Here is an 18,223-nt window from a genome sequence, read left to right as displayed (position 1 = left end):
GGCAAACTCAAGATCTTGTTTTCCTTTGAGGTCACCTTTCAGTGTAGACATAAACCTTGTTCCGTTCTTTTGTTGTGTGACCCCTGGGCACTGTGATACTTTCCACCAGAGTCCTTTACCTGAGCTCAGTTTAACTTTCTCTCACCTCCTGTGATATCTACCCAATATTCTTTCAGCTCCTTTCTCTCCCCTAACTATTAATTTGACAGTACATACGCACAGAGCGATGCCATCTGGTCTTCTCAACTTCTCTGTTTACTTCATGGCCCTATTTCTCTAACATTCTTCCCACTCTCTCCATTCTGTCCATTCTCTGCATGCCTGAAATACCAGGCTTTCCCATGACTTTGCTGCTGCCCTTCTCCCCTTCCAAGTATCTTTACCTCAAACATTAGTTCCTTCTCTCACCTCTTTCTAAAGGGCATTAGCTCAGGGACATTTTTCAAGTTTTGACCCCAAACCAAAAAACTCTTTTTGTTCTGGAGTTGCCAGCTACCAAATACAATATGCATGACTGCTTCCTGACTTTTACAGATTTTCCTTTGCTCTCTGAAATTTGGCAGCCTGTCTGTCACTGGCCTCCTTCCACTTCTGCATATGAAATCACCTTATCATCATCACATCGTGGTTTTTATTATCAAGACCCATTTATCAAGCATCTGATAACACACTCAATTGTTGTTGTCATCTTCAGTTCTGCTTAACAAAACAAAATCCATAGTTTTAAAGTGCTGTTCAATAAAAACCAAAACATTTAGTAGTTAATTTTAAAGTTAAAAATAGACCATGAGCCTCTCTTTCTGTGTGTCTCTATGAATAAACAAAATCTTAAAAAAAATAGACCATGAAAACATTTCTTTTTTTTTTTTTAATTTTTATTTATTTATGATAGTCACACAGAGAGAGAGAGAGAGGCAGAGACATAGGCAGAGGGAGAAGCGGGTGCCATGCACTGGGAGCCCAACGTTATAAAATTTTTTTTTTTTAATTTTTTTTAAAATTTTTATTTATTTATGATAGTCACACAGAGAGAGAGAGAGGCAGAGACACAGGCAGAGGGAGAAGCAGGCTCCATGCACCGGGAGCCCGATGTGGGATTCGATCCCGGGTCTCCAGGATCGCGCCCTGGGCCAAAGGCAGGCGCTAAACTGCTGCGCCACCCAGGGATCCCTGAAAACATTTCTATTACAATTATTCAATTAAATATTTGTCAATTTAGATGAACTCAGATGTTTCCCTTTGAAAATGTTAATTTTGCCATTGAGATTGATTTCATGGAGAGGAGAGTTTGAGCCTTATACTTTTAGTTTTTCCTAAAGCAATTATTACCAATGTTTCCTGCAAAAGATTAAATTAAAAATTTGAATGGAAGGTTTTAGAACATATAGGAGCATATAGACCTTTTCAGTGGGATTTTTATTTCAGTTATAGAAATAACAACATGCTGCTCCTGTCTGCAGATAATATAGAAATTGCAGCCAGCATCAAACGTAATGAGAAATAAGTAAATAGCTGGTGTTACTGTCATAGCTCACTCAGCATAAAAAGTAAGCTAATGGAAGATGTGGTAAGAAAAGAAAATTTGTTTTAGCAATTCGTCTCTTAATAACGTAAAGTGTCAACATAAGAATTCTCTAAATGCAGAATGTGATTTTTATCTTGACAGTGTTTCTTTGAGGTCTTCTGGGAACAAATCTTAAACTCTTGAGCAATTCTGACTTATGCAATCACATACTTTATTACTCATCTGAGAAGCAGAGTGGCTATGTGGAGAATGAAGCCGTACTCTGTAGTGTTGGAGTGCTGGAAAGGCAGGTCTGCAGAGACTGACCAGGTGGCCACCCAGGAAGGCTTCCTGGGACCCTGGGCCTTCCCCTAAACATACCCCAGAGAGTTTTACCAAGTTTTGTAGGAAGTCTTGTTTTCCAAAATGCTGAAAGCAAGTAGAAATAAACCAGAATCAAGAAAATTTTACTTTCTCATGATTTTACTATTAGAAAACACATGTAAGAGTTAAAATTTAATACTGGGGATTTTCTCCTCTGGTATCAGGACTGTTTTCATTATTGTGAAATATAAGAGTTTATACACTTAAAAATGGTTAAGATGTTAAATTTTAAGTTAGGCATATTTTGCCAAAATTGAAAAAGAAACCTAATGGTGGAACCTATTAGATAGGTTCCTATAAAAGGCTTTTAAAAAATTACAAAATATAAAACATTTCTGGTCATTTATCTGCTATCTAGTAATCTGTTACTCTCTTAAAAACAATAAACTATTTGTTTGTAAGTCTGACTTTCTACAATATAAACCTTTTGGGAAATGTCCGGAAACTGAAGAAGCAAAAGGCCTTTTAACAGTTGAAATAGTCATCACAAAGTCCTAGTTCTTCCTTGCAGAGGAAAGTCTTTTAGGAATAAGTTCTATTAGCTCTTACTTTACATACAATTTTGATAAGTAATCTCCCTTATCCAACAGCAGATTAAAAGCAAAAAATTAGTAAGGTATGGTATTCTACAAGAGACTGGAATCTCGATAGGAGAGAAACAAAAAGAGTTGATTTACCTAACAGAGGCAAAGCAACTAACTGCAAAGAGGTCCCTCAAAAAAGCCACCAAACAAACAAGAAGGGGAGGGGAAATGGGATTTGTTTAATGGGTAAGAATGTCAGTTTGGGATGATAAAGTTCTGGAGATGGGTGGTGATGATGGTTGTACAACATTGCAAATGCACTGAACTGTACCCTTAAAATTAGTTAAGGTGATAAATTTTATATTATGTATAGTTTATCACAGTTACCAAAAAATGTTTAAAAAACAAGTTCATCATTGAAACAGAGCCCCGACTAATAGAGATGATATTGTTAACTTTGATTTTTTTTTCTTTTTCTGGAAGTTGCTACAGGTTTGCAGAACCGAAAACTCCAAACAATGAACCAGATCTCTTTGGCTGACCCAGAGTCATTGGTTTAAAGAAAAAGGTTGTATTACATTTTGATATTGGAGATACTAAAATGCATTCAATAAATTCAAATTAGCAGTTAAGAAATTCTTTATATGTAGTCTTAGGGGAAGAATATGGTTCCTTTTTCTTGTGGAGTTTTTTTTTTTTTTTAAGATTTTATTTATTTATTCATGAAAGACAGAGAGAGAGAGAGAGAGAGAGAGAGAGAGGCAGAGACACAGGCAGAGGGAGAAGCAGGATCCATATGGAGCCTGATGTGGGACTCGATCCTGGGACTCCAGAATCACACCCTGAGCTGAGCCACCCAGGCATCCCATCTTGTGGAATTTATAATCTAATCAAGGAAACAAAATACATGAGTATAAAACAAATTAAATCAGTGTAACTCATCTTCTAGTTTTCTAGGGCTTTTAAGACTAGAGCCTGCTTTCTAGGCACTAAGGCATAAAGAAGCTGAGCCATAATCAGGTTTCTTGCATTGGAATCTTGGGGAGAGGGTGAGGGCAAGGTGGATAGTCTTAGGGCATATTCCTCGGGGGCCTCAGTGAGAACCCTTAAAACATCCAGACCTCACAACTGCAGGGGACTGGTGGGGAGTGGATCTGCAGGCTCTCTTGGCTCTGGCTGGTGCTGGAGACACATCTTTGAGTTCCCCTCTTCCTCACTGCACAAAGCCCAATCTCCCCACCCTCCTCAGACAAAGCATAAGGGAGTCATTTGATTTCAGTTTCCGTATTTATAAGTACATTGTAATCATGATTCTTGAGGTCTGTGTTTTCAAGCTTTGGAGTCAGATCTATCAAAGTTTGAATCCCAGCTCTTAGATCTTGGAATTACTGGGGCTCTCTGTTTTAGGGTAACGCATAGAATTGTTGAATCACTGTATTGTACATCTGAAACAAATGTAACACTGTATGTTAACTACACTGGAATTAAAATGAAAAACTTAATAAAAAAGAAAAATCAAGTATGTATTAAAAATAATAAAATAAAACAAAAAGCCACCCAGAATCACTACATCCAGAAGTACAACTTTTAATATTTGGCTGCATACTTTTCTGGACTTAAAAAGAAAAAAAATATAAAATATATTTTTTTTTGAGAGAGAGAAAGAGAAAGAGCAGGAGGAGAGGCTGAGAGATAAGCAGATTCCCTGCTGAGTGCAGAACCAGAAGTGGGGCTGGATCCCAGGACCCTGAGACCATGACATGAGCTGAAGTCAACCACTTAACCAACTGACCCACCCAGGCACCCCTATATATGCATCTTTTAAAAAATTCTATATGATATGTTATATATTTTTATATATATATATTTTAAATATAAATATACATACTTATTTTACAAAATTGTATAATACTTGCTTTTTTTTTTTTTTAAACACATTTATAAGACTGTCAGCTCCAGCAGGGGATAAATCATGTGGTTTTGCTCTCGATGGTATCCCCAGTACCTGGTTTAGCCCATGACTCATAGCAGTATTCAAAAAAAAAAAAAAAACCCAAAGCAATGAATGAGTCTATATCAATAAACACATATATCCAGAATAACAATAAACACGACCATTAATCATAATATTCTCTTGCATAGGTGTGTCAATTTGTCCAAGCAAGCTTTGGACAAGCTTTCCAATCTGTTTCATACATAAATGTTTGAAAACTTTATTTTTTTTTTTAAGATTTTATTTATTTAGTCATGAGAGACAGAGGGGGGGGCGGGCAGAGACACAGGCAGAAGGAGAAGCAGGCTCCATGCAGGGAGCCCGACATGGGACTTGATCCCGGGTCTCCAGGATTAGGCCTGGGCTGAAGGCAGCGCTAAACCGCTGAGCCACCTGGACTGCCCAATATTTGAAAACTTTAAAAAGATTTTTTTTTTTAAGGCGCAAAGAATAACACATGATTGAACCTAATCACACAGAATCAACAAATTTTAAGACTTTGACAGTTTTGCATTGCTTTTTTAAATAAAAGAAATAACATACTGGAGGTAAAGTTGAAGTCCTCATTTTACTCTTCTCAGTCTAATTTCCCTTCTTCCTTCTACATAGTCAACAGCCATAATGAATTTGGTGCAACTTCTTGCATTCTCCATGTCTATACCTATAAAAGTATTGATTAGTATAGGTTCTGTGGCATCCTGTTTATTTATGAATATAGTATCATAGTGTGTATATATATATAGTTCTGCAACTTGCTTTTTTTTGCATTCTACAATTTGAATTCTATCATTTATCCTTTGAAAAGTATGGAGCTCTTTCATTTACTTAACAATTTTGTCATTTGAATATTCACCTTTTATTTTCCTACTATTCCCTATTGCTGGGTATTTTAGGTTCTTCTTGATTTTTCACTATTGCAAGCAATAGTATAATGGTCATTATAATTACAAAATTAGGGACTTATACAAAATTTTAAGTCCACTAAATTCCTTTTATTTGCAATATTTCTCTGACAAAAAAAAAATGTTTTATTTAATTATGTTTACATCTTCAAAGACAGCAAGAGCAGGACCTTTAAACACACAGGAAGAAGAATGGCAGCCAGCCCAGCCAGCCAGGGGCTGGGAAGGAGAAAGAAAGGTCAGTGCATGAGTGAATAGGTACACAGGTGAATGCAAAAGAGACTTAATTACAGAATATCCACTGGGGTTTTATGCCATTCAAGATGCCTGGGTAGAGCACAGGATAAGATTGAAAAATGAAATTGAATTCTATGCCACACAATAATCGGCTTAATTACCAGAGCCCAAAGAGAAGAGAAAACAGTTGGGCGATCTAGGAAGATTTCCTTGCAGAGCTAAGACAGAGGCAGGGCTGAAAGCCTGGGTGGGAATTAGAGAGTAAAGTGTATAGGATGGCCCGCCAAGGATTGCTAACTAAGGTTGTTAAAACGGCCGGACCTGATGACCTTCATGACGGTTTCTTTTCAGATTAAAAAACTTCACAAGAGTGTATTAGTTAAAAAGGAAATTGGACTGCCTTTTAAAACAATACTAGCCCTCACCATCACCTGCCGCAGACTGCAGGTGGTAGGAAGTATGATGCCAGGGGAGTCCAGTAGTGGGTTAGGGGTTTGGTTTGCGAGCTATTATTTGTACTCACATCTCTGCACCATCCCTGCACATGCCCTTGCACCACATGCACAGCCCACAGATGGACACGCACGACTCAGAGTTTCACTCGTTGGTCTACGTTACTAAGTTCTGCACATCAGGGAACATTTCTCATAAAATATCCATAGCTCTGGGGTTTGATTAAATGAAAACTGACTAAATCGGGGTATATATATCTGAACGTCCTTTATTACTTGATTGCACGGTGAGGTTGTCCTCTTCTGCCCTTACTTTTAACAGCTGACACAGACTTGGTCACTTTGGTGGCTCCTCTAGGCCTGTTAACTCACTCTCTCAGCCGAGGCTGGTGTGAGATGCCTTGAGGACGGAGTTACCAAGTTTAGTGCGGAGTAGCGCGGTTGGAGGGGCGACGCTGGAGCGGGGCGGCCGGGGCAGGTGGCGGCGGCGGCCGGGCGGGCGGCCGGGCGGGCGGCCGGGCGGGCGGCGGGGACCGGAGGCAGGAAGCGGCGCGGGGCCGGGCGGGCGGGGCGGCGGCCGAGCAGCAGGGCCGCCGAGCAGCAGGGCCGCGGGCGCCCCGCCCGGGCTGGTATGCGGCCGCCGGTGACGCGGGAGGCGGGGTCACGTGACGCCCGTGGAATGCCAACAATGTAGCGAATGTCCCACTTGGGTCTGCGCGCTGGAACCTCGGCGTGAGCGCCCCGGGAAGATGGAGCCGCCGCCGCCCGCGCCGCCGCCGCCCGGGGCTCCCCCGTGCCCGCGGGGCCAGCAGCCGCTCCAGCCACTGGCGCCCGGTCCCCCGGCGCGCGAGGCCCCGGAGCCGCGGACCGGGACGCCCCGGAGGGTGTAGACCGCGCCCCAGGAGGTGAGGGGGCAGGGGCGGGGGCGGGGGGCGTGGGGCCCGGGGCCAGGGCGGGGCGGCTGGAAGTTTCCGCGGGCCGGCGGGGCCCCGGGGCTCCGGGCGCCCACCCTCGGGCCGAGCTGCGGGAGGGGCGCCGGGCTCGGCGGGGCGGCCGAGGAAGTTCGTCCCGAGCGGAGCCCTCGCCCTGCCCCCACGGCCCCCGCCCGGCCCGGGCCCGGAGCCGCCTCCGCTGGCGGCGCGTCGTCGCGGGCCGTCCGGAGTCCGCCGAGCGGGGGCCGTGGGGAGGGAGCGCCCGGCCGCCGGCGCTGCGCCGCTTTGTTGTGCGCCGGGCTCCCGCGGGGCTGGGGCGGCCCGGGCTGCTCCGCGCGACCCCCCCGTAGCATCGGGGCCCGCGCCCGCTGCGCCGCCGTCCACGGAGGCCGCGCCGTCGGCCCCCGGGCTGTGCGCTCGTCCCCTCGCAGACCGTGCGGCCGCCCCCCGGGCCGCGCCGCCGCCCGCCGCGTCCCCCGCCCCGACGGCGCCGCCCGCAGAGCCGCAGCGTTGCCCGCCCGCGTCCACCCCTGCAAGTTCGCGTCCCGGGTCCTCGCGGGTCGCGCCGGGAGAGCGGCGGCCGTTGCGCAACACGCTCCCGGTGCGCCCCAGTTTACCGACTTTGCGGAGCTCATCTTTTCTGATGCAACCTCACGTGCGCTCGGTCCCCCGCCGGACCCGCGTCTGCCCTCGGAACTCGAGCTCGAGCGTCTCTGGGGGGAAGCCCCGCTGGCGGGGCTGGGCGGCGGCGCCAGCCCGGAGCGAGCCTGCCGTTCGCTGGACGCGAGCCCCCGGTGCCCGGTGCCCCGGAGGCGGGGAAAGGACCGACCCCTGCGGGGCGGCGAGGCTCGCCGGAGGCCGGGCCGGGTGTCGGGCGCTGCAGGCAGCGCGTGCCGACCCCTTCCAGGGACAAGTATTTTGTTTTCTTGCAGTCACGACCGTGGAAGTATACTTTCCTTATTTGTAGACTTATAAAGACACATCCTAAACGAGGCCTTGGACGTTTTCACAGCTATGTAGGATATACGTGACGGGGCTCTAAGAATAATAGTAATCGAGCCTTTGAAAGATTGCGCAACGGTGCTCAAGCCAGAGACTGTCCATTCGGCGGATAAAAATTCGGCGGCCAAACAGCTCTCTTCCCAGAGTATTCGGCAAATATGTTAACGTTTTTAAAGGGAAGTTGGCCCACGTTTTACTCAGAAACTTAAATGTACTAAAATTTGAATGTAAAGTCCCAAAACGCGTGTTGTCTTTGTACAGGTGTCCTGTTTAAACTTTAAATTAGTAGATAAGGGGCCTTCCTTTAATAATGGAGGAGGCAATTCGTGGCTTATTATTAGGAAATTCGTACTTAGTAGGTCTTGTTCCGTATCGTTGACTCTCAGCGTAAATCCCTCCCATGATGGATCACGATTTCTGAGTGCTAAATCAAGAGACTAAGCTGCCTTGTATCTTTCACTTTTTTTTTCTTTAGCAGCTGTTGTAATAAGGTAGTAACAGAACAATCTTCCAGAAGAAGAATGCAGAGACTGTTTAAGAAAGTCTGTTTTAAATTATAATTAACAAGACACTGTGTTATTCAGCGTCTCATAAAATTTGGTCTCATTATCCAGATATATAGAACACTGTTTAATGAGTACACCAGCATTCCTTTGATATTAAAATTGCTAAGCATTTAATAAATCTCAAAGTGTCAAGTAATTTAAAATGGTATCTGAGCAGAAGACATCATGCAAAAGTACTAAGGTGAGTTACTAGAATCATGGAATTTTAGAACTGGAAAGGATTCCCTCCATCTTGTTGGAAATAGTTTTGACCTAAGTGTAAATTGGAACTGTACATATTTCTTTCCTTAGCAAATCACAGGGTTGATGGGAGGGACTTTCCTTTGGTGGGAGGGGAATGTTTTTACAATAAGGTGCCTTGTTATTTTAAATGCTGTGTTGTAAATAGCCAGCCCTAGGCTTCTAAATCCCACTGTGTGTTGGGGTGGGGGGGACGGGGGCAGGTGGTGAAGCTGATAAATTCACCATAAACACATAGGAAAGATTTGGGAAAGCTTTTGGAGGGGGCTGGGTGTTCTGCTTTGTATTAGATAAACCAGACCAACTCTGTTTTTCAAAGGTTGCTTTTATATTTTATTTCATAGTTATGATGTGAAATTTCTAAGCAACATTCCCTACTGACTTTTTAAAAAAATGGCTTGAAATACAGAAGATAACTCCGTGCATTTACTTTGTCTGGACTGTAAATCTGCTTTAAAAAGGAGCACCATATCCTGATCAGCAGAATGAGGGGCTTGGGCTTGGTAATCCTGAAAGTGACTGATTTCCAGCTCAAAAAATTCTCTGAATCTCCTTCCTTTTTACAAAAGCCTATTGCTTAATAATTCCTCTGGACAGAACTGGGCCTCTGTGGCACAAGTCCAGGTGTCACCATTCCCATTATACGTTGGGTGGATGATGCTGTGTGAACCAGGGCTTTATTACACAGAGCATCTGTGAATGGCTCCTGGTGTTTGAAGATAGCCCTGCTTGGACCACCAGTTTCACTAAGTCCAGCTATTCTCTCAGTATTTTTAAAGCTGATGTTATTTGATTTGTAGTTTCATTTTAGAAGTCTTATTCAAACAAAGTAGTGTTGGAAATAAAGATAATGGTTATGATACTGAAATTAGGACAGAAATTTGACATTACTTAATGTTTATCATTCACTATCGTGAAAACTTTATGTTGCTTACCATGTAGGCATGTCAACCTAATTGTGACAAAGGATTTCTTAATTGAATACTTTTTGTTTATGTACTAATATTTGACATTCATAGGAATTTTTCTGGAGGACAAGTGAAAAATCTCTTATTTTGTAGCACTGGTTTTTTTTGTTGTTAACTAATCATTGTTCTATTGTGTAGCTCCTAGATTCTATAACCTCTAAATTAGCAAGGACGGTAAAGATTTTACGAATTTTAAGTTGGCTTTTGAATGGCTAGGTCTCTGGAGGTATTGGCCTCCCTGCCTCCAAGCAGTTTTCCTGATTAGGAATGCTAAGGACCAGAGAGTTCCATTACTAATTAACATTATCTTACCTCACTCTTGTGTTTTCCTGAAGTGTACCCAGACTGTACCTGCCCCCTCCCCAACATTATCTGCCTATTCATCTTTCTCTTCTATGTTTGAGCCTTTTCACAGGAAGCTCCAGACTCTAAGAATAGCCTCACACTTCCTTCATCAAATCATAGCCTTTTAGACTTTCCAGTTCTGGTGAAACAATCCTTTCTCTAGTAGATTTTCTCCAAATAGGCAAGTGTATTGGGATTCTTTGGATGGTCCACACTATTACCTCTGTCCATAGCAGTGACTCTTTCTTTAATGAGACTCTCTAACGGGACTAGGATTAGTCCTTAGGGATCAAGGACTCCCTAAGTGGTGTATGTCTGAAATTTGGAGGGGAAGGAAGCAGGGCTTTCTCAGAGATGGAAAAGCCTTACTAGGGTATGGAGTTGAAGATAAGGAGACCCATCCTGTACGATTGCTTGCTGTTAGGAATGCTGCAAGTAATGGATGCTAACTTTGTCTACAGCCTGATCATTCCATGTGGTCATCTGGAGTACAAACTTCTGTAGCTCCATTTTTTTATGCCATTGTTCATAATGCATACATACATGTACCATAGATAACAGGTACAGAGCCAACAGAGAAGGTGATGGTTTGTTTTTCCTCCAGATTGTAAGCTTATTTAGAGGGGAGACCCTGTTCTCCTCATAACATCCAGTGGAGTATTTGGCATACATATGGTGCTTCTGAATCCACTACAGCCTTGTGATTGCACTATTTATTGGAATTTTCTTGGATCCCCAGAGGAGTGTAATCATTGATTTCTGCAAAGACCCTCATTATGAGGGGTAGCCACTGTTGTCTGGTTTCCTGGCCTGAACAGTACTGGAGAGGTGCATCAGCATGGTAGTCTGTGATTCTTACATTCAGCATCTGACTGGAGCCTGACCCATCTGCCTGATTTAGTTTCAACTTTGCTAGTTAATTATAGTAAAAGAATATGATTTAAATAATTCGAGTTTTAGGTCCAAGAAATACTGATTTAAAAAATGCCAGTGTTTGTCGTTAGTGTGGGTCTTGAGATACATGGGTTTGGTTGATTCTTTGGTTGGTGCTTGATGTGTGTTTAGCATCCATCCTTGATGTGGGTTCATGAAGCACTAACAAAAATTAGAATGAAAGTTCATGAACATTTGATAGCACTTTCCAGGATTGGAATTGGGCTTGATAGGGCCAAATTAAGGGATACTTCAAATAGAGTTCTCACATTTTTACATGAGCCACCTATACTAAGTAGTTGTCTTAGCTCCAGGATTGAAAATGAGGTGTTTTTGAATTGTTAAATTCTGGCGTCTGACAGTTTCTTTTAAAGTATATTTAAATTGATTGATGATGCCAAACAAATTTCCAAAATTAGATTTACTTTGTGTGATACCTCTTTTTTTAAATCCACATTCATGAGGCCTTAGGGTCATATTTAGAAAATTCTTGATGAACGAACTTACTGAAATGATATAGTAGGGTGTCAGAGTAGCTCATTTCCAGCTACAATCTTTGGTGAGTATTCTCGTGAAGAATTCTTTCATAAGATCATAATTTGGCCATGAAATCAACTGTCTTCAAATTAAAATCTAAAATACAAGGTCTCAAGCTGAAAAAATACATTCATTCTTTATGGGATTGAAGGAAAGTTTCATGCTTTCCAGATTATTCAGGCAGGAACACAGTTTACCCAGCGGTGCTATTTTACATACTCACTTTCACAGAGACAGGGCAGTACGTGTGGTAGTCCTAGGACCGCTGTTTTGTGTAAGACAATGGTGGGAGATGGAAAGAACATGACAGGAGTGTGTGGTGACCTCCTACTCCCACCACATGGAGGAACTTTTCCCAGGGGGTGTGTTTATGGGGTGACACTGAATCATTCTTTCAACTTCTCTGTATGCTTGAAAATTTCTATAATAAAATGTTGTGGGGGAAACAGAAAAGAAAGCAAGGCCTCTGGTCCAGATTCTGGTTAAGGGCTCATCCCCTTGGCATTTCTTGGCTAATGCATAAATACACCTGTGCTGGCTGGCTTTGTAACTGGAATGTTTGTGGGACACATGAGTGGTTACAACTCCCGGTATCTGAGGAGCGCAGCTCTTTGGAAGCTGCCCCCTGCTGTGTGTTTCAGCCTCCTGGTGGTAGGGGTGCCTGTGTGCTTGAGAGGGCATAGGTGGCACCTGGCAGGTTAGACTCCACTCTGTGAGGGGACTTTGCCTTACTGGCAGCACCCTGTCCCAAGGTTCAGCCTCTGCATGTGTAACTGTTTAGAAAGGGAACAATTCTTCAAATGCTAGTTAGCTAAATGTTAATAGATGATTTTTTCCCCCATTTTTATATGAGTGTAAAATGTATGTAATACTTATCATTTTATCCATTCATAAGTGTATAATTCAGTTACATTAAGTACATTCACATTGTTACTGCTGTCATCACTACAGTCTATACTCAAAGATTTTTCATCATCCAAAAAGAAACTCTTTGCACTAAATAATAGCTCCCGGTGCCCCTGGGCCCTGGTCATCTCCATTCTGCTTTGTCTCTCTCAGGTTGCCTATTCTGGGCTCCTCATGTAAGCAGAATCATGTAGTATTTGTCCTTTTGTGTCTGGCTTATTTCACTTAGTATAACATTTCCAAGGTCTATCCATGTTGTAGCCTATGTACAGTTTCATTCCTTTTGCTGGCTGAATAATATACCGTAGTTATAAAACTTTATATAATAGTCATGTGTGAACTTCATGTGAGAACATTTTATCTGGGCCTACATCTTACACTTCAGAGAAAGAGCGCTGCTGTTTACTGAGGGTCTTTCCTGTGCTCAGCCTAGTGCCAAGAGTACTCCTGCACTGCCTTTAGATCTCCAGCAGGTGTTGTCACCAGCTTAGAATGGAGGGGATGGCCCCCGAGTGACAGGTGGCTGCATGTATTCAATCAACAGGTGCTTCTTGGGCCTGTGTGCATGTACATGCCAGGCAGTGGGTGCAGGTCCTCCTGCCCCCACGGAGCTTACAGTTAAGGTGATTGAAGATGAAAGTGGGCACGTCAGTAATTCATCGTACACTGTGATGAGGCTGTGAGTGAACACCACAGTCTTTGAGGTTGGGTGGGTGGGGAAGTCCTTCTGTGGAGGGAATTTTTATTTTTATTTTTTAAAAGATTATTTATTTATTTATTTATGAGAGACACACACACACACACATAGAGAGAGAGGCACAGAGCAGAGGGAGAACTAGGCTCCATGCAGCCCGATGTGGGACTCGATCCCGGGTCCCCAGGACCATGCCCTGGGCTGAAGGCGGCTCTAAACCGCCGAGCCACCCGGGCTACCCTGGAGGGAGTTTTTAAACTGAGAATTCTAGCAGGCATAAGTGAACCAGGCTGAGAGTAGTATTTGTTCCTAGCAGAGAGAATGGTCTTGTTAAGTTCCAGAGGTAAGGAAGGATTTGTTGCTTTTAACATGTCTCTGGTCATCCAGATGGAACCTGATCCTGGCTGGTTGGGAAGCAGTCAGCTTCTGGAAGCTCAGGTACTGCTCAGAACTGACCATCCTAGGCCCCGCTGCAGGCACATGTTTCAGACATCAAGTCTGATGACTTAAGTTTTTCCCTCTTCATGCTTTTCTTTTTTAAAAAAGAAAATACTTTAACTTTTCAAGCGTACTTATCAAATAGTCATTCAAAGAGGAGTCACTTGGAGTAAGCCTGCATTTCTACATTCAGTTTGGAACCTTTCCCACTAGCCAATCTGACCTTTACCCTGGTCGTGTCTCTTGACTTGCATAAAGCCTTTTCTGTCTTACTCTGAGTCCTGAACTTATTAGTAATTCTAATAATTATCCAGTGTGTTGTGCATTACAGATGAGAGTGATCTCACATGCAGTTTCACCTGTGATCTTCAGAGCAGCCCTGTCAGGTAGACAGAGAAAGGCTTGTTACCTAGCAGGAAATTGAAGCTCTGAGAGGTGAAGTGCTTGCCCAGATCACATGGAGCTCAGTGCCAGAGCTGGGGGTGGAAGCCAGGCTTCTCACCACCAGTTGCTTTTTCCTTTGCACCGAAACGGCCATATTCTGAATGCCTCCCCCAGACATGTCTGTCCTTACCTCCTGAGAACTGCCCTCTTCCATCCCCACCAAGGTGTCTTTCTTGATGCTCATTGTCCAAGTGGTTGTCCTGGCTCAGAGAATGGGACTACCATCAGCTCTGGTCTCTAAACCAGAAACTTGGCCTCCCCTTTCCAACCAGTCCTCTAGTGAACATCACCACCCCTATGGGTTCTATTTCTTAAGCTATTGAATCTACCCATTTTTCTTTGTTCTCCAGCTATTCTTCTATTTCAGATCCCCATAATTCTTTGGGTAAACTTTTACTGTTACATTATCTAAGTAAAATCCCTGGGTGGCGCAGTGGTTTGGCGCCTGCCTTTGGCCCAGGGCGCGATCCTGGAGACCCGGGATCGAATCCCACGTCGGGCTCCCAGTGCATGGAGCCTGCTTCTCCCTCTGCCTGTGTCTCTGCCTCTCTCTCTCTCTCTCTCTCTGTATGACTATCATAAATAAATTTAAAAAAAAATTTTTTTTTAAATTGATTTTCTTGTTTGTCTCCCATCTTAAACTGTGAACTCCTTAAAGTCAGAGGCTCGTCATTATTTTCTGCTTCCCTGAGACCTAGTAAGAGGGTCACCTTGTATGGGTTTATGAGCCTTACATGTAAAAGGGCATACCTCACATCATACAAATGCTCACTTATATGAGGGCATGTGTAGCCTATTTGGAGACTCTGGACCACTCATGGAATACCTGTACAACAGTAGAGAATCATCTCCTGAGATAAAGCCACACAGTGTGCATGTTATGCACATATTCTGGAGAGTATGCATGATCACTCCACTGTCACCTGCCTCAGAAGTCCAGTTCCAACTCTACTCGTAATTCAGACTTTACCTGTCCCCCTTCACCTGGGGGGTGTGTGATAGACTGTGGCATCAGTCTATTTAGGAGTGGGCCAGGCCACTGCCTGCAGAGCTCTGGAAGCTCCCCAGGCAGGAGTTGCTCATGTTGTACAATAACATAGTAACAATTTACTTGAGGAAGGGGTACATTTTTATAATCCCAGAGAGGTACTACATGAATCACTAGGGCTCTGCCAGTAACTACACAGAAAATATTTGATGTGGTGGTAGAAGCAGTATTTAGAGCAGACGACTCACTCTTCAGCTCTTCATAGCTCTGGGGCTGGAGCCATTAGGCAGCCAGCAGTTTGCAAAAGCCCCAGACTGGGAATAACCCAGATGTCCTTTGGTGGCAGAATGGATAAACAATTATGTTCGTACAGTAGAATATTACTCAGCAGTGAAAAATGGCAAAACTCTTGCTGCATACTGCTGTATGAATAACCAAACAGTGTCAACCAAAATAAGCCAGACATGTAAGGTACAGACTATGGGTACAGGTAATTCCATGGATATAAAGTTCAAAAACTGGTCAAACTAATCCTTGGCGTTAGAAATAGTGAAGGCGGTTCCCTTTGGGGCATTGACCTGTGGGGGCCGAGGGCTTCTGTGTTGTAATGATACACTCCTTGATTCAGATGCTATTTATAAGGGTGTGTTCTTTGTGAATATTCATTGATCTTATGATTTGTGCACCTTAAGAAATCTATGTTAAATAAAAACATTCCCACCCCCTGCCAAAAAAAGACTTCGTCACTAGATTTTAGCAACTTTACGTTTTTAGAGTGAATTCAGAGGGCTTTCATCAACCAACCAGGGCCTCTTTCACCTGTGCCTGGCTCCCCTTCTCTCTGCTGGTGTAGCCCAGCAGAGAGGACATTCCCCGCCCCCTCCCCCATCTTGGGTTGGGCATTCTCACAGCTTTTTTTCTTCATGTGGACCATCTCTTGTGGCCCTTGCCCTTTCTTAGTGGAGTATGAAGTAGCTCTGTACTTTCTTTTCAGTCTGTTGATGTCATTTGAGGGTAAAATGAGGCTTACCCTAGATTGCCACTCATGCCAGTTGGGAGGGATAGGAGTTCTCCACTCACTTACCTAACTGCTGAGCAGACAAGTCACTAGCTAGGTAAATGTCCCGCCTACTGGTAGTTCCCATCCATGTCTTTAAGCCCAAATGTCTGGCCAAGGTGTAACTAGCTCCTGAAACCCCCTCTCCTCCCTCCCTGGGATTACTTACTGCACCTCATCCAGGCTTTCTTCATCTACCTGGTGTGTTGCAGTTGTCCCTTCTAGTCCACCTTCCAGCTGGGCTCCAGACTCAACTCTTTAAACAGCACTTTTGGACATACCGCTCCTTGGCTTACGCAGACAGTGACTTGCTACCATCTGCAAGGAGTCCAGACAATTAAAATGGCCTTGAAGGTCCTTCCTGGTGGAGCCCTGTGCACAGCCTCATCCTTCCATAACTGTCCAGGAAGAGCCTTTACGACACAGATGTAAATGTGACGGGTGGGGCCTGTCCCTCTGCTCCTTTGCATATGCTGGTCCCTTTGGCTGGAATTCCATTGTTCCCTACACTCAGATTCAGTTATCTCTACTTCAGAGCTTCTGGCTTTCTCCTTTCTTCTCCTATTTGTTAGATGACTTTTCCCCCTCCTTTCTTTTCCTTTGAAGCTGTTTTTTTTGGCTACCTCACCTTTACCTTGCTGAAGGTGGGATTTTGTTCTTGTTTGTCCTAGCAGTCCCTGAGACTTAGTAGGTTTTTGATGAATGTTCGCAAGGTGGATAGGTGGGTGGATGGGGCGTAGGTGAGTAGATGATACAGGAAGGTAGAGGAAGGGTGAAGACATTTTGACAGTAAAGAAACCCTCCCTGATTATTTATTGTGAAGGGAGTATGATTTATGTCTTGTGTATTTCAAGAAAAGGAAAAAAGACCCCAAAGATTGGAAACAAAGTGATGTTTGAGAGAGACTCCTGCCTGTTCTCAGACATAGCGAATCACTCAGGATTCTCCCTACGTGCTTGGCAGCTCCTTGAGAATCTCTATTTTTGCTGGAATGGGAATTCATGGTTTTAGAGAGTTAGGTATTTCAAAACAGATGCTTAGACCACGAAGTCACTGAAAATGAGTGTGGTTGCAATATGCCCTGTTTTACACCAATTAAGCAGAGCTCTGGGCTTCTGGCCTCCTGCCAATACTCTGGTCCAGGCCCCAGGGAAATCTCAGCAGTTCTTGGATCTAATTGTTCACTGTCTGCATAGTCTTAAAACAGTCATTTGGTGACTTTACTATGTTAGATGTTGTGTATTGAAGTATGGATTTCATGTTGAAAAATGTATTTAGTCTGCTTCTTACTTTCTAAATAGAATCTTCCCTCAGATTCATCGAGAAAGAGATAGTTAGAACCTTTTAAGAAAAGAATCTTCCCACCTCTAAGAAAAAAATAGTAATTTTAATGTAATTTCTTCAGGTTTACAGGCATATATGTATGGTTATGAAATAGATCTACATAAGTAAATTCACATAGAACGCTTATGGCCTGGCACATAGTAGATACTGGGTAAAAAAAATATATTTTTTTTTCTACATGGCAAAGCCTGTGAAGCCAACTTCCATCTTATATAGTTCTACAATTCCTTACTGAGAAAATCCAGATCTCTCTGCCCCCCTCCTTTTAAAGACTGGTTTTTTTTTTTTTTGAATCAGTTTTTCTTTGTTCATTAAAATGCAAAAGGACTTATCCTTTGCAGTTTGCTCATTGAATTCTGTGGATTAGAAGGAGTGAAATGAGTGAGGGCAGAAGAGGAGGGACAGGTAGAAGGGGCCACCACAGCTTCAAGTATGAGCTCAGAGACTGTGTAGGCCTTTGCTTTTGCCACTGGTGGGCATCTGTGCTCCGGTGATGATAGCTAATTACACAAGTAATAATAACAGGAGTAGTAGAAACATGGTTTACCAAAGATGTGATATGTTCCAAGTGCTACTGAGCCAGTTACTTGCATGGTCTTACTCGGTGCTCACTACTGCCCTCTTACCAAGTGTTGTCATCTGTTTCACCCAGGGAGGGTGAGGGAAGTTAAACGACTTGTCCAAGGTCACCCAGTCACCTAGTGCCTGGAGCTGGATCCTGCTTCCAGTAGAGCTGGCCGCTAAGGGCAGTATCAGGTTGGGCTTCATTTTGTTTTCTGAATGCAAGAACGACAGAGTAGTTAGTGAATTAGGCCTCAGGTAGGATTAATTCA

General features: G+C 43.7%; 1 protein-coding gene across 1 annotated transcript in view; it reads left to right on the top strand.

The window, feature by feature from the left end:
* Positions 1–6,575: 6,575 nt before the first annotated feature.
* The window catches only part of LATS2 (large tumor suppressor kinase 2), a 73,797-nt gene continuing 62,149 nt past the window's right edge, over positions 6,576–18,223 (top strand). The window contains exon 1 of the mRNA XM_041766118.1: positions 6,576–6,901. The gene's annotated coding sequence lies outside the window, so the exon portion shown is untranslated. The remainder of the gene's footprint in view (positions 6,902–18,223) is intronic.

The sequence above is a fragment of the Vulpes lagopus genome, chromosome 8, assembly GCF_018345385.1.
Source record: "Vulpes lagopus strain Blue_001 chromosome 8, ASM1834538v1, whole genome shotgun sequence".
NCBI classification, from domain to species: domain Eukaryota; kingdom Metazoa; phylum Chordata; class Mammalia; order Carnivora; family Canidae; genus Vulpes; species Vulpes lagopus.
Note: the sequence above shows the minus strand (reverse complement) of the source record. Positions and strands in the feature narration are given on the sequence as shown.